The sequence below is a fragment of the Adiantum capillus-veneris genome, chromosome 27 (assembly GCF_014529385.1).
Source record: "Adiantum capillus-veneris isolate H3 chromosome 27, ASM1452938v2, whole genome shotgun sequence".
NCBI lineage: Eukaryota > Viridiplantae > Streptophyta > Polypodiopsida > Polypodiales > Pteridaceae > Adiantum > Adiantum capillus-veneris.
The window spans coordinates 103580316-103597209 of record NC_140957.1 but is presented as its reverse complement, the minus strand read 5'-3'; the positions used below and the strand labels follow the sequence as shown (position 1 = coordinate 103597209).

The 16894-nt window shown below is 40.7% G+C and overlaps 1 pseudogene; it reads right to left on the bottom strand.

The window, feature by feature from the left end:
- Positions 1–15988, bottom strand: part of LOC147422482 (cycloartenol-C-24-methyltransferase-like) — a 55443-nt pseudogene extending 39455 nt beyond the window's left edge.
- Between the last annotated feature and the right edge of the window lie 906 nt (positions 15989–16894).

The window sequence follows — 16894 nt, the reverse complement described above, 5'->3', positions numbered from 1 at the left end:
GCCTTACGTGTTGCCCTGGCTTCCGCCCACTTTGTCACATAGTCAGTGGCAACGACAATATATCGAGATTGAGTGCTACGAGCTGCCAAACTAATTGGGCCTACAAAGTCTAAACCCCATTTTTCAAATGGTTGAGTCACTTTAACAAGATGTAAGGGCATCCTATCCTTTTGTTGTGTGGTCTTGTAACGTTGGCATTCATCACATCCTTTTGCAAAAAGTGATGCATCCTTAAATAAGGTTGACCACCAATAGCCTAATTGCAACACCTTTCTAGCTGTTAGTTCCCCTGAGAAATGTCCTGCGGCTATACCCATGTGGGCTTCTTGCAGTATGTATAAATACTCATCCTCATGAGCACAACGTCTAAGAATATCATCCTTCCATAGCCTGTAGAGACTTCCTGCAATGAGAGTGTAAGGTTCACATTCTTTTAACAGTTTTCGAGCTATGTCCTTATGAAGCTCTTTGGGTGGAAAACCATTAACTAGAAATTTCACAATCTTCTCACTCCATTCAGGTATGGTTTCGACTAGGAATAGAGAAGTATCAGGCAATTCATCATCGACTCCAGTAGGGGCTTCACCATTGGGTATGCGAGACAAATGATCAGCCATGACATGTCTTTTACCAGGTCTAACCACAATGGTAAAATCAACTCAAGGAGAATTAACAACCATCGTGTGATTCTTCCCGTGGAACAAGGTTTATTTACTAGATACAACAAGGCTTGATGATCAACATAGAACACAAACTTGTTGGCCAGAAGGTAGTAGCGAAATTTCTGCACTGCATAAATCATACCTAAACCTTCTCACTCTGTAGTGGTGTAGTTTCTTTCGGCATCATTCAACTGACGACTTGCAAAGCTAATGGGGTAGTCCAGTTTATGTTCTCCTGGTTGAGCTAGAACACACCCAATAGAAAAGTTCGATGCATCAATATATACATGAAAAATTACATTCCAATCGGGCACTCGTAGAATAGGAGCACTAGTCAAGGTCTTTTTCAATGACTCATAAGCATGGTCACACTGCGTAGTCCATTGGAACTCAATAAGAAGCTTGTACAAAGGACGAGCTATCTCGGAAAAGTTTAAAATAAACCGTCGGTAATAACCAACATGGCCCATGAACCTTTGAACTCCTTTATAGTTTGTAGGTGGTGGCAATTCAGCAATGGCTTTAATTTTGCTCTCATCTGTAGAAATCCCATTTTTGGACACTATTTGCCCTAAAATGACTCCATGTTTAACCCAAAATTGGCACTTGAAAGGGTTTAACACTAGAATGGTAACCTAATTGGACATAAAAGTATCCTTTTAGGGTTTTGGGAAAAAATTTCAAAACCATAGTAGATCCACTCATTTTGAAAACTCCTTTCATGAGCTTATTGTTCAATAACTACTACATATGGAAAAAATGAGAAACTTGTAATTTTTCTCATCCCTTGGTCACTACAAGCCTCCAAAGTTGATGGACCAGTGCATTTTTTCCAAAACAACAATTTCTTATGGTTGATTGCATATAAATAAGAGTGGGGATTTTTGTAGGACATGAGATAAAATGCCCCGTTAACTTCAATAGGTTGGTGAACAAAACATATGGTTGATTTAACCTCATTAATTTTTTTTTGGGCAAAAAAAATAGGTACAAAAAAGTTACATTTTTTCCATTCTGCGGACCTATCATCAAAGTTTCTATAGTCACGCTCAATACAGATACTATATACATGTTTTCTTAGTTCCCTTTGGGCCTTTGGATTGAAAAGGAGCCATGGAGCGTGTCAAAAGGATAATGGATCTCTTACAATTGGAACTTCGGGGGCAATGATAAAGTGCTAAATACAACAAACATGAAGAAACTGGGTTTAGCATTATGACCTCTAGAAACCCATAGAAACTACTCAATATCTAGCCAAGTTTGTAGTCTATGATTAGATATGGGTACTATCTACAAAATAAACACAATTGGCCTAAGAAACTAGCAATATTGAGAAAGTTATACTTGCTACTCTAAAATGTATTGTATTCTTCAGCAATCAAAAAACTCAACCATCATCATATACTATGCTATATAGCATATTAGGTCTCCCAAAACTCAAGGAAGATTAGCTTTATGTTATACATTACACTTACACAATCAAAATTGAATTTGGATATCAAGAAATCCACCAAAAAAATCATAAAAGTGCTAATGTGGGCCAAAAACAGGATTATGCAATTCTTGTAAGTTGGTCATAACTTTCAATTTTAACACTTAGCTCTCCCTACAAGCATCAAAACATGTTGAGAACTATGAAGTCTTAACCTCTAGCCATCTAAAATTCACAAACATGAAGTTTAGAGTGGTATAGTTGCCAAAAATTGAAAAAAAGCCAAAAACAGGACCCGGTTTTTCACACAGTTTAGGTTCAAAAATGTTGTGCAAGAGTAAGGTTAATGGTGAGATTGATACTCCAAAAAAAATGCTAATTTTTTTCAGCTCATAAGGAAACTTTGTGGATATATAGCACCTAGAAATTCATTTTCATACTCTTCAAATAATTCAAGCAAAATGGTCACTTAACAGGACACAAAAGTGTCCAAGGACATAAAAGTGTCATGTTACCATTCTAGTGTTAAGGAGATGCGATACAATCTACACTTCTCAAACACTTTTCGTAAGCATGATAGATGTTCTTTCCAAGAGGAATAAACACAAAGGTCATCTAAGAAAGCTTCACAAAACTCCCTCAAATATTCTCTAAAAGCAGTGTTTATTAATCTTTGAAAGGTAGCCCGGGCATTGGTTAAGCCAAAAGCCATAACACGAAATGCGAACACTCCAAATTCGGTTATAAAGGCTGTTTTAGCTTCTTCCTCCACCGTAATTGTGGTTTGATTGTAGCCAGAGTACCCATCTGAAAAGCTATAAGCTTCCTTTCTTGCAACTCTTTCAAGCACATGTTCTCAATATGGCAAGGGGTAATGGTCCCTCCTAGTGGCGGCATTGACCTTCTTGAGATCCACGCACACTCTGAGTTTCCCATTCTTCTTTGGCACAATCACTATTGGAGACACCCATTCTAAGTGCTCAATAGGGTATATGAATCCACATTCCACAAGCTTTTCAATCTCTTCTTGAACGATCTTTACATATTTAGGATTCATTGGGTAGGGTCGTTGCTGAACTGGTTTAGCCATGCTATTCATGGGGATTGTGTGCTGCACCACAAGAGGTGGAACACCTTTCATATCATGATAAGTCCAGGCAAATATATCCCTGAATTCCTTTAGAATTTCTTTAAGTACACATTCCTTAGTCGCTGTCAGATCTTGGGCAATGAAGACAGGTTTAGACTCTTCTCCTGGGTTTGCTAACTCTATTTCCTTAACTATCACTGGACCATCATACACTCCATTGCTACCATCGATAGGTTTTCTTTGAGCCTTTGTATACACAACCTTACGTTCCTCTATGGTATAGGATTTAAAATGTTCAGGTGCAGGGTGTAAGTCTGTGGGGTCATGTTGTTCTATGGACTGTGTTTTAACTTCTGATTCCTTTTTTTGTTGAGCTAACTCTCGATTTTCTCGTCTCCTTACGGTACGGCTCAACTTTGGCTTATCTGTAGCCCCTAGTTGTGCGATGTCAATGGGTTGTGGACTACACCACATAATGCTTTGAAGGTATTCACCCTAGTTATCTACCAACTTTCGATGAGCATCACATGCCCCTATATAATTAAGCCATTCTGCGATAGATTTCTTTTCATTTATTCTAGCACGCACATTTGCTCGATATTGTCGCCTCTTATATCTCTTACTCTTCTTGTTTAATTCTCGATTACGGTCGATTTCTAGTGAAGACTCACTAGATGAATCACTACTTGTGTCTTCTGCTCCCTTGGATAGATTATCATCTAGGTTACCACTGGGCACTGAATGGTTTGTCCCTACATTTTCACTAAGATTTAGCTCAGATTCTTTGTCCTCAGAGTCAATTTCAACTGATGATTCTGACCCCAAATCGTGTGGGCTATAGTCTTGTGAGGCGCTACTGGTTTCAATGACAGTCAAACTTTCATCTTGTAGATCATCAGAAGCTATATGCATTGCTTCTAGCATGTTTAAGGGTATAAGTGGTGGTATTTCATCCCCCTTAGGTGTTACCCAGGTCGTCCCCCTATTTCCCCAAGTATCTATGGTTGCTTCTAGGTGGACCGAATCCACATTGTCCGACTCAGTCATCCCAGGTAGTATATCCATATAAGGAGAATCTTCCCCAACATCACTGTCCGCTTTACACGTGTAACAATACTGCAATGGGGCCGAGTGAACTGTGGTGTCAGATCTATGATCAATTATAAAACTGTTTCCTAGAGGATGTGCTCGACCCGTCACAAGATCCACTCGAATGACAGAATCTTGGAACTGCAAGTAGACATGGTTTTTAGACCAGTCATGCACCATTTTTGCTTCCCTCATGAAAGGACATCCTAAGATCATCTCCAATTCCATAGTGTGTTTGGAGAAATCCATAACAATAAAGGTAATCCTTATTTTATGTCCAAAGACCTTGATCTTGAGATCTTCTAGCATCCTAATAGGTTTAACAATAGACCCATTGGCCATCTTCACTACTATGGTTGTGGTCGCAAGGTGAGGTCTTCCCATAGTTTCCCAGCCATTTTTAGTCGCCATGCTAACCCCAGCGCCACCATCAAGGATTTCCTTCACAGTTAATCCCTTAGTAGTGATTGGTATAGTCGCATTAGATTCATCACCCTCAAAGTATTGTCCCAACTTGTTAACAGGTATTTCTATAACAAGGTTCTCATCTAGGTTCGGTTGTGGATCTATGTCTTCCTCCTCTATTGGCATCTCCCCAGCTCCATCCATCTGTGCAAATTGTGGTAGCCCAAACTTCAGTTCTCCATTGAGGAAGGCTCGAAGGGCTGAGACTAGCTTGGGGTCTTTATATAGTTTGGACATGATGGTGGTTCTAACTTCTGAAGACATGAAATCCATCAATTTGGCAATGTTTAACGGCACCTTTTGGCCTTGAGTCCCTTGACGTGGGGAAGATGGGATCTCCATTTCTTCGATAGGATCAGGTAGTCCCTCTGTAAACATTCTTTCCATCAAGAAGTGAGTACGCCCACTTTCCCATGACTTTAAGTCACCTTCTTCTTGGATGACACTAGGTATGTCCAAGGGTCTGTGGACTTGGTGAGGTTGTTGTTGCGTAGGGAACACGATGTCTATAATCTGGATCTTCCTAGGTGCTGGTTCTAGATCCCTTTGGGTATCTTCTACCAAACTCCTTACTTGCTTGACTCGCTCAATCTCCTCTGTAGGGTTTGGGTAAGTTCCTATCTTCTTTTTGGATCCTGGCCATTGTGGCTCATGAAGATCTTCCTTGTTGGTTTCTATGTTAGTGGTCGTTTTGGTCTCCATGGTTTCACCTGAATTAGAATCTTCTTCAGCGTCGTTCATATATACGGGGTCATCACCAGTCCCTATGTTGGTCTTTGAACTGGGGTCTGACTTCGCTGCTTTCTGAGATCTCTTTCTTCGTGTTTTCTTCTTTTTCTGAGATTGGGCAATTGATGTCGTGTCTCTTTCCTCAAGAATATAATTTTGTTTTTGGAGCATCAATTGTGTGAGTACGTTTACTGGTACCACGGGTGTACTTGGTGATGGCTCCTCGGTAACTTCAATCAAGTTTAATGGTGTGATCTTCCGTGCATTTGGATTATTTGGACATTGGGCAATCAAATGATCTATGCCACATCGATTACACATGAGTATCGGCATTGTAGACGTGCTTGCTTGATTGGTTTGCATTAGTGTGGCGTTCTTTTGTAGCCTAATAGGACACTCGGCTTCACGATGTGGACCTCCACACTCATAGCATTGAAGAGGTGGTCTCTTAGCGGTGTAATTTATATTTTGGCCTCTTGCCGCAAGAACAGCTACTTGCCATATACAGGTTTGACTTGTCCCCAATAGTCCTCCATGTAGTATTGTGGACTTTCTTCAAACACATCCATCCCATAGGCGATATTAGGATCTATATCTTCCTCATAGCCTTCCAAACAAGAAATAGATGACTCACAACCCACTTGATTCATAGAAGTGATTCTTGGATGTGGTGGTTGCGGTCCTAGCACTGGGGGTGGTAAGGGTGTTGTTTGAACAAAATTTTGGGCCCTAGGGACCATATGTTGTGATGTTTGTTCAATAGGTGGGGCCGGCATCAATGCAGGCACTCGAGGTGTGTTGGTCCATGCTAAGGTTGGTGTATTGGCCATCACGCGCTTAAATACTATGCAATCCTTAGCTTGATGACCATACCTTCCAAATGCATTGCCGTTCCCATTGAATTTTACTCTAAAAGTAGGGCATTCACTGGTACTATGCGGTCCATAGCATACTAAGCACCATTGTTGCTCCCTTCTTGGATACATATGATTGTTCTGCGGAGCACGATTGTCTCTAAGACTCTCTTGAATAGCCTTGGTAAGATCTGCTAAAGTCATCTCAGATATCTTTGGCTCCCTAGAAATAGGCTTTAGGGTCATTGGCTGATGCCCCGATGCTTGTGAGCTAATAGATTTAGGCTCAACAGACACTCTTTCTCCTTGAATCATTAAATTATCCTCCAATTGGATTGCATTGGTGGTGACTGCTTCCCAAGTGGTGATACCTCTAATGACTAGGCCATTGTAGATATCCTCATGTCGTAATCCCCTAATGAATCTATCAAGCAATTGGTTATTGTTGAAGCGCTCATTTAGATTACAACGAGAATTCAAATGCTTCAAGCGACTTATAAAGTCTCTCACCGACTCTCCTTCCTCTCGTTGGGCTTTTTGGAGCTGAGAGGCTACACCCCAAAGCACTCCCTCTCGTATGTATTCTTTTAAGAACAGTCTCCTAAGAGTAGGGTAAATCGTTTTTTCTTCCACCCTTAGGGTTCTATACCAATCCCCAGCCTTTCCACTGAAGGTTAGGCTTAAAGCATTTCTCTTATGTAGGTCATTGTGTTCTCCTAGAGAATCGCATATTTGTTCAAACACTTCGATATGCTTTCTCACATCCCCGTCTCCACTAAATTTTTGTGTGAGCTTGGCTATTTGTACTGCCTTACTTATAGGCTCTCTATTAGGCGTGTTACGCATATTCTCAGCAATAGATCGACCAATAGCTTGAGCAAATGTTGCCAAGTCACCTAAGTGAGCAGGTACCGTGGGTAAAGGTGCTCCAGAGACTACATGTGGATTAGGTATTGGCATTGGGCTTGGCGCATAGGAAGCCCTTGGGTTCCACGTTGGGTATGATGTTGTGCCATGTGGTGGTCCATAGTTCATATGAGTGGCCCTAGGCATAGCAGACGTCGGATGTGACATGCTAATGCTAGCCGGTATAGTCCCATGGAAATAAGAACTTGTGTATTGTGGTTGTGGAGCATAGGTAGTTGAAACAATGGGAGGGGTAGGGACTACATGAGTACGTGGACCCATAGGTGCATACGATTGGTTCGCACTTGTAGGTACTATTGCAGGCATTGAGCTACCATGTAGCGGTGCTTTACTAACAAACGAGGTCCATGGCGTGTTTCTTGGCATGCCCATCATTGGGGTAGGCATGGTAGCCATGGTGTCATCAAGGGAAAGATGAGCTAGACTTGGAAAAGTAAAGCTATCACTTGTGGGCTCAGATTGCATTGAGATCCCTGGTGAAACAACATATGGGGGATCGATGGGACTCACTGGGGGAGTCTCCATTTGTGATAGAGTGGGTTGTTTCCCTTTGCCCGTGTCTAAAAATAGCATAGCACCCGTCGAAGGTATGTTTATTCCTCGATTTTGCCTCTCAGACTGGATAATCGTATGGATGACATTGCAGATCATGTGTTGTTGTTCCTCTAGACTAGTGGCACTAGATGTAGATTATACAACTTCTAACCAACCCACATGGTATGTGTAGCCCATGTATAGGTCGGTCAAAGTCTCCGTGTGTAGGTCATATTCCCAATTTTCATTGAGAAATACCCCGTCCAAACTTGGTGTACTAGAGGGTTGCCGTGAGGTGGATGCAATGTTGCTTCCCGTGTTTTGACTTTTAGTCACCGCTACCTTAGAGGCGACTTTGGAAGGTGGTAGCTCGGTAGGGCCCTCATTAAATGAGGTAGGTAGAATGTCCACGTGGACACTCTGAGGGAGTGTGGGGTCTACAGGAGATGTGAATGGTGATTCTACTTCCCCACCCCCTTCGTTTACTTCACTAGCCGTAGGTTCAGAGCGCGTAGCTCTACTAAAGTTTCCATCAAACGGCTAAAAACACTAGTTCTAGGTTGTTGGGCCCAGCTAGGTACGGTTTCATTTGTTCCCCCGGGGCTTTGTGTAAGATGCTCTTCCATAATATCGAAGTCAGAGGAAAAGTCGCTAGCCGCTATATTTGGGTCTTGGGTTGCACTACCTTGGGTCCCCGCCGAGGGCATAGACCCTAGCATGGAAGGATAGTGAGTACCCCCGTAAATCGAAGCACTAGCTAGTTATTCGGACTCTAGCACACGACCAAAGCATAGATAAATGTGCTTTGGGTGCCCTACAAGTGTCGGCAAGTACCCTCAAAGGTTACTTGCTTTGTTTTGTGGGTGTTTTGCACCCCGTTTTCTACTTGATTTTTTTTTGTTTTTGATGTTTTTTGAATGTTTTTTAATGTTTTATTTTTTTTATTGAAGTTTGTGATAGCTCGAAACGAGCGTATCACTTAAAAGGGTCGCTGTGTGCTTTACAGTACAATTTTCGGGCATCTGACGTTCCGTTGGTCCTCAAAAAATCGATTTTTAGCTACGTGTGAAGCTATTCGTTTTTTTAAAAGGCGACTGAGACCTAGGCCTGAGCGTGAGCTTGGGCTTGAGTCTGGGATTGGATCTAGGAGATATTCCCGATCCCGGTCCTACCTTTAAAATTTTTAATTTTATTTTTTAATTTAATTTTTTTAATTTAATTTTTTATTATTTTTAACGATAAGGCCGCCGCGGCCTGCGCGAGAGCACACACACGCTCTATCTACCTACTTCTAACTAATACACCTACTGTTACACACTAACATACTCTATTAACTCTCACTAATCTACTTCCTACTTATTGTACACAGAAAACTAACTACCTTAATACATAGAGAATAAACACAAAACCTTTGAAATCTCTATTAACAAAGAAAACTAACTACCTTAATACACAGAGAATAAACACAGAACCTTTAAAAACTCCATTAACAAAAAAAACACACAGTATAACACCAAATCTCTCTTCTTAACACACACACACACTCCTTCTTTACCTTTCCTACAATAGAAATTGCACCACGGAGAAGCACAGAGTGCTACTCGAGCTTCATGTATGGCATTCCCCGGCAGCGGCGCCAAAAATGTGCGCGTATGTCGCACATGTCAATGCAAGGAACTTGCCAATACACCGTGTGCGAGCCACAAATGGCTCCAAGCACACAACAAGCCTAAACTAGTAAGCTCAAAGAAGGCGATGGTGTGTCACTCACCGCTCTACGCTTGCTTCGTGGAGGATTCCTCGCCGCAAAGAAGAAGGAGCCGCCGCTTCGCCGTGCTCAACCGCTTTGCCGCTGCCGTCGTGCCTTCGTAATGCTCGATCGTCCACTCTCTCTCTCTCTCTCTCTCTCTCTCTCTCTCTCTCTCTCTCATACACACACACACAAGGAGGTGAAGAAGAAGAAAATGGAGATGGAGATGGAGCAAGAGCACTCTTCTATTGCACAAATGAGAGAATGAGTGAATTTTAGGTTTAGTTGACTTTTATATGAGCTCGCCGCATTCACACTTGGGTGCCTATGCTTAGCCAACTAATCCCTTGAATGTTACAGTTAGAGTGCGCCTCTCATCGGCGATCACTCTTACCCTTTTCCTATTGGACTGACAAGCCCGGTACCTGACTCTACCAAATAAATAAAACAATGTCCGCCGTAGGTTACAACATCCGTCGTAGGTAATAGGGTGTCTGTGAGCCGTGAGGGTTAACAGATGCAAGAGAAACTAGAGTCGCTTGTTGGGTCCCACCATAGAGACTCGGATGACCAATGAATCCATCCAGTCCGACACTAATGTTGATGGATTTGAGGGCCAGAAATTGGACCTCATTAGCCATGTTGTAAGTGTCTCTGGATCTACGACCAACACTATAAGTCCCGTGTCACACTAGGACGAGCGGCCATGGGGATTTTCCAGGCAGTGGCAGCCTTTTCATGTCACACTGGGTCAATACTGTAATGTTCGCTTTAAAATTTAGCGAACAGGCATCAGCCAAGTGGTTTGACGAGCGCCGTTCACGCTGCAGGACGGAGTTCAAGACCTCTCTTGCGCTCTCTCGCCTTCACTTTTTCAGTTGTCCACCCCTTTGGGAAGATGGCCGGGCAAGGTAGGCCGCCCCTCTGACAATACCTCGCTGCCAACTTCGCTTTTTTTCTCCAGCGAATAACGGTGCCCCATCTCAGCTTGGACCGCATTTGCCTGCCCCAATGTGACACGGGCCTAAGTCTGCTTAAAAGAAAGAAGAAAAAAAAGTGATGCTGCTTCCCTTTACACCGTTATGTTCTTTTGCATTGGTTTGGCGATCAAAGGGGTGTACGATGTGGCAGGGCTCTCTCCTTGGTGACAACCCCAAGCCCATCTAAGTTTCCCTTTGTTGTGGGTGACATACGGTGGCATTGTTTATCACAGCTGATGTATCTGACTTTTTGTGACTAGGTTGTTGGTTGATGCCATGGCTTGGAGTATATATCCAATCACTATTGTGAGTTTGGCAAAAAAAAAAAAGGTGTTGGGGTTATAAGACACATTTGTTCTATTCCTCTAAAAATGTTGATTAAAATTTATAAATAGTACCCCTTTCTTAACAAAAATGTATTTGAATTACAGGTTCCCTTTACTTTCAGTCTTATAGAGCCATTTCAGGGGAAAAGCTCTAACTTAAGGTATAAGAAACCATATTTGAAACCAAATCCATCTTACATGACTATATCTTTATCATCTATGCAGCAAGTACACCCACTTACCCTAGAACGAGGATTGCTTACACATATGGAATTCATATCGCCTTGGTTAATCTGTAAGCCCTTCTTCTCAATGAAATTTCATGAGGCCAACGAAAAACCAGGATGATAGACTATTATATTTAATCAAAACCTTTTCTTCATATATTTAATCAAAATCTTTTTCTTCATATATAATAAACCATGGAAAGGTGTGCATTATGCTAGAATTTTATCGTGGTGGGTACATGTGTTTCTATGATTAGATATATATTGTTTCGACTTTTTGTCCGGGATCAATGATTTCATGTCTAGATGTATAAGAATGTTGTCATAATTTTAGATCCAATACCATTGCATGGTTTATAATCAAAATATTGTTATAAACATACAATACTTTTATAAGGATAATGCTACTGAGAACTGCGCCAAATCCTCCATATGTATAAAGTCGAAGGTGTTAGTTATTGAAAAAAGATTATATTTTGATGTATCTAATTAGAATTCACTTTCTATATATGTGATCCCTAGATGGCAAAGAAAGTGTGATAAAAATATAAAACATGACTAGTTATTTCAAAATATAATTTCAATCAGGGAGCTTACCCATCACCATTTGAAAATTGGGAACTTGTCATAAATGTGGTAGCTAGCCCATTTTCATATGGCAAGCATATGATGGGGCAGAGGAGATGTGCATAGTCTATTGTGAATAACTGGAAGAAATGAAATTGACAGGTGAAGGAAAAAAATGATTGATGAAAAAGAATGGCTAGCCTTAGAACTTCATCCAAAAGCCCTTCGAACTATGGAGCCTATGTAGCTGCTAGCAAGGAAATGGTTGCATGTTTATGCCACTCAAAGCCCAGTTCCTAGCTAGAGAGTGTTGATGGGTAGTACAAGCGATAGGAATAGCGGTCACCAATGCAGTGTGTAATATCCTAAGGCTTATAATTTGAAGCTTTGTATCCTTATATGTAGGTCTGTGGCATCTTAAAAATTATCACAATGAGTAGAATTCCTCTTATCTTGGAACACAATTTTATAGCAATTGTATATTTGTGTTCACAAGGTGCTAGCACATTTTTGGATCTTTTTCTTTCAACAATATCTAAAAAGGCAAAATATACTTAGCCTTGATATGCATGCAATTACTTGAAATCCTGCATCTTTCAAAGCTTGTATATATTCAACGGTAGTGGGTATGTCTGGTAGTCCATTATCATACTCAATCTAAGCCTGCACTCTCCAAAGAAATCACAATTAGAGGTTTATACTTACGTAAAACGTGTCTACTCAAGTACTCTTATTCATTGCACAAAATCTAGGATTAAACTTAAACACTTCCAGATGGAATGATATGCCCATGTTTAAACCTTCAAACAACCTTAATAGTTCTGTGTAGTGAAGATTCTGGATCATAATGCTTTGTCATACACCAATCACATCCAGCTAGATATTGGCCAGGCTTTAACATTCGATATAACTCCTTGTAGAGAGAAACCTTCAAAAGAGATTTGAAGCTATAAATGACACCAAGATTAATGCATAGCTTGTTGACATCCTTAAAATAAATGGCCCAAATGCAGACATTTTTTCAACCTGCAAACCAAGAACATCTACCACATCCTAATGATGTAGACCGATTGGTTTTCCCCTTCAACAAGCAGCGGGATAAGTAATGGGCGAAATCTAGATATGTGGAGATAGCGGCAAACATTTGGAATCCACAATGGCCGCTCTCGATGAAAACCTTCTTGTGGAAGGTGATTTGGGGACACTATGTCGGTTGGAGTCAAGATTCTAGCTAGGGATATTAGCTCAAATAGGTGCTCGGGGTGCAAAACAGCAAGTGAGAACCCCGCTCACTTATTCAAGGAGTACCAAGCAATTAGAGGCATGGCATGCAAGTTATGTAAATGGATCCAAAGGACTTGGAAGATATAATTTTTCAAGAATGATTTGTTCTTAGGAGGGAAGGTGATGAAAAGCCAAACGCTTCTAATCTATACACAGATTGTTAGATTCTGCTTCTTTCAACACACTTGGAAGGCCAGGAACCACAAGGTTTTCAAGAATGACATTAGCTTCACAAAGATTACGAAGAAAGCAGGGAGGTAGTTCTTTTTGCCATTAGAAAAAGAAAGAACTCAGATGAGTGGAATCAGACAATCCTTATAGTCATGATCGCTACCATTGGATAAGGGTTCATAGCTTGTGTCTCATTTGATTAAAAATTGACTTTTTATATGGGGAGGTCTTTAGCTTTGAAACCTGCCCTCTAATTGGTCCATCTTGCATCCATATTTGGCATCTTTGGAAGGGGGGATTCACCTTGTCTTTTCATCTTCTCACTTATTCTCTTCACTTGGGGGGGGGGGGGGGGGGGCGCTAGGGTTCATAGCTTATGTCTCACCTTTATCTTAAGCATTGTCGTTTTTTTTGTTTCACGCGATCCCTCAAGGCTCGACACGAGCCTGAGGTTTCTTGGTACATTTATTATGAATGTACGTAGTGCCCCTTTTCATAATGTTTGAAAATATAATACACACAAACTTCACAAGTTTGATGTATATTGCTCAAATGGCCTTATTACTTCGTTGGCAAAGAAAACAAATATTATGACTTTTTGTTGCACATGATCAAGAGTAGTATCTTGGGTTTAAGGAAACTCCTAGTTATGAGATCTAGCTATACAAAAAATGAAAGGACAATTGAATATTTTGACTAGGTTTGGCAATTAGTGACAGTTCATATACATAAACTATGGAAATTTTTTTAAAAAAAATGAAACCATGAGTGAACGGTCAATCTATGATATTTGACCTGTTAGGTTCCGACACCTTTCTCTTTTATTGTAGATATAGATATTTTAGAAAAATGATTTGAATAAGGCATCATTCCATGAAGACATATATTCATTACCAAATGCGGTGCATGGCAACAAGAGCCTCAAGGTTGTAGATCGCATCGTAAGAGTTATCTGGCATTGGAATTTTCATGAAGTCCGCCTAAAAGCACACTTGACAATGCTCAATTGCTTAACTTCTTTAGCTTTTTGCAACTACTTGGTGTGTTTATTTGCCTAGTTAGAATATTGTCATTGTGTGCTTGTATTCATGATTCATTGTTTTCTTCCTCATGTTACATAATTGCTCAAACTTCTCATTCATAAGCATGAACACTTTCTAAGTCTTACCTTTAAGAAATCACACAAGTGGTTGAAACCAAATTGCTGATTCAACAACTGACCATCGAGAAAAAATAGCAATTATACTTGGAAGAAAGTGTTTATAAGCAATTATACCTAGTTACCAACTTCACATGATGAAAGTGCTCGCCAATAAGGAAGTTTTTGTTTGCTAGGTGTATGAAGGGGCATGCCATTACAATACAAAAGTTGGTCTTCTTTAATGCAGCAAACTTTTATATCTTATGCACTTACAATGCCTCTCTTGATTTGCTTGTCGTCATTGTTCAGTCCAGTTATTAAAGCTCCGCTGGCACATAAAATCACAAGCACAAATGAGCACATTATCAAGATGGAGACAATTGGCATTTCCTTTTATGACTTAAGTTGTAGGAACATTCTCAAGAGATTCCAAGAGACCTCTTATACCTACCCACGAGTCTTGATCTCAAGACCTGCTACTGCAGAGTCCAAAATTCTGGTACTAAAAATTTGTGCAATCAATATAGTTTTGATGGTGATTTTGCTATCCTACGTACATTGACTCTCTCTCTCTCTCTCTCTCTCTCTCTCTCTCTCTCTCTCTCTCTCTCATTCTCATTCACACACACACACACACATTACCTGCTTGCAAAGTGGAAGGATGGGCCCCACGCATACTCGTAGAAGGCAGTGGCTACATCGTAATAGAAATTCACCTGAATTCAAGATACATGAAATCAAATGAAATGGAAAACGTTAACAATGTGAAGCGAAACGCAATGAAATGAAATGAGGGGGAGACCATGGAATCGTAGTGTTGCTTCCTACTGCTCTCATCTCCACCGTGAAGAGTGTGCAGTCCTTCATAGCTGCTCTCGCGCACCCACAAAGAAGAACTAGTTTGCCTTGATTACTTCACTATGTATATAGTAAATGATAAGAAGTAAAAAAGTGATAGTGGTGTGGATTTTACCGCATGTCATAGCTCGTGATGATGATTCAATAGCATCTCTCCTCAAAGCTTTCACCAAAAACTCTATGACCTCGCATCACAAATGAGATTTTGCATGAAAAGATTATGGATGTAAACATTTCCATACTATAATAAAAACGAAACAAGATGCATTTCGTGCATTTGTGATGCTTGTGTCCGTAAAAAGAAGAAAAAACCATACGTATGTATGGTGTGGAGTTGGCACCATTCTCCACATTTATAAAGATACCATAGGGAACCTGCCCTTCCCCCGCCACTTTCATCCCCTCCAATGTTGAAGGGGGACTTATGCTTCTCCTCCGGTGTCGGAAGGACTTTTTATTGTTAAAATATTATAATTATACAAGGAGAACTCATTACCGATGTTTTATAAAGACATGTATTATTCCACGTTGCCATGTGTTGGTGTATTCTCCATATGTCCCTTTGTTGGGCATAACAAGTCTTTGCCACCTTCATCTAAAATCTTTTCAATAAAATTGATATAAATTCATTGCTTTATTTTATACAGGATGTAATCTAAGAACTTTTGAGATCACAAAAGAGGAAATCAAAACACGAAATATAAGTGTACCTTTGTTGTTGGTCGTCTACATTGAAGCACAATGTTGGATGGATCGGTTGCTAGACCTCCCTTGCATTGTTGCATCACCTTCCCACCAGTATGTGTTGTGTCATCGTCATCCCTTCCCCAACTTCTTCCAACATGTTGATTATCACATTCAATTTTTCTATCATGCCTACCATTACCTGCATTGCTTTTCATGTCCGTTGTCTTAGGGTAGGTTGAATCTGCTGGATTGTCCGTCCATAAGCTCACACACATACACATACACAAACTCACAGTCTTTGGGGCACCCCATCTGGCATACATATTGATCAAAACATGGCCAAGCACGACATCTTTCTCCAAGAGCCCTCAATTTACATCTACTGAAAACAACCTAGAGGTTCTGGCGTCGCCCTTGTGGAACAAATCCTGCAACAATCAGGAGAGAGGCCATCGTTTTGCAATAGCCAAAAACTGTCCCTGTGGGGCAAATCTTGCAATCGCTGCATTCTAGCTCTGGACGGAAAGATTTTCAAGAAGTTCTAGTGCTCTCTAAACTGCACCACATATAGCAAACATGTCAATCAAGGCATTTCCAAGCACAACATCTTTTTCAATGACTCCTCACTAACAATATCAGCATGAATTTTTATGTCCATACCAACATTGCATAGAGCCACATGCTTTCAAGATGTACACGTGTGTGATTGCATCAGGAGAGAGGCCCTCAATTTGCATCAGCTGAAAACAGCATAAAGATTTTTGACCTGGTCCTGTTGTGCATATCCCACAATCCATACAGTCCAAGAGAGGATGTTCCAAACAGAAATCTCCTCAAGCACTTTATGTGCTTTCTGAAGTGCACCAAATTTGGCATACATATCAACCAAGGCAATGCCAAGAAGGATATTTTTTTTCAGAATTCCCTAAGTAACAATATCAATGTGAATTTTTATGCACATATCATCATCTTGCGTAGAGCCACATTCCTTCAACATGCTTTCGTTGCGCATATCCCGTAATCATTGCACTCCATGAGACGACAATCTAGATAGGAATGTCCTCGAGCACTTTGTGTGCTCCCTAAAGTACACCAGATTTGGCTTACAAATCGACCAAGGC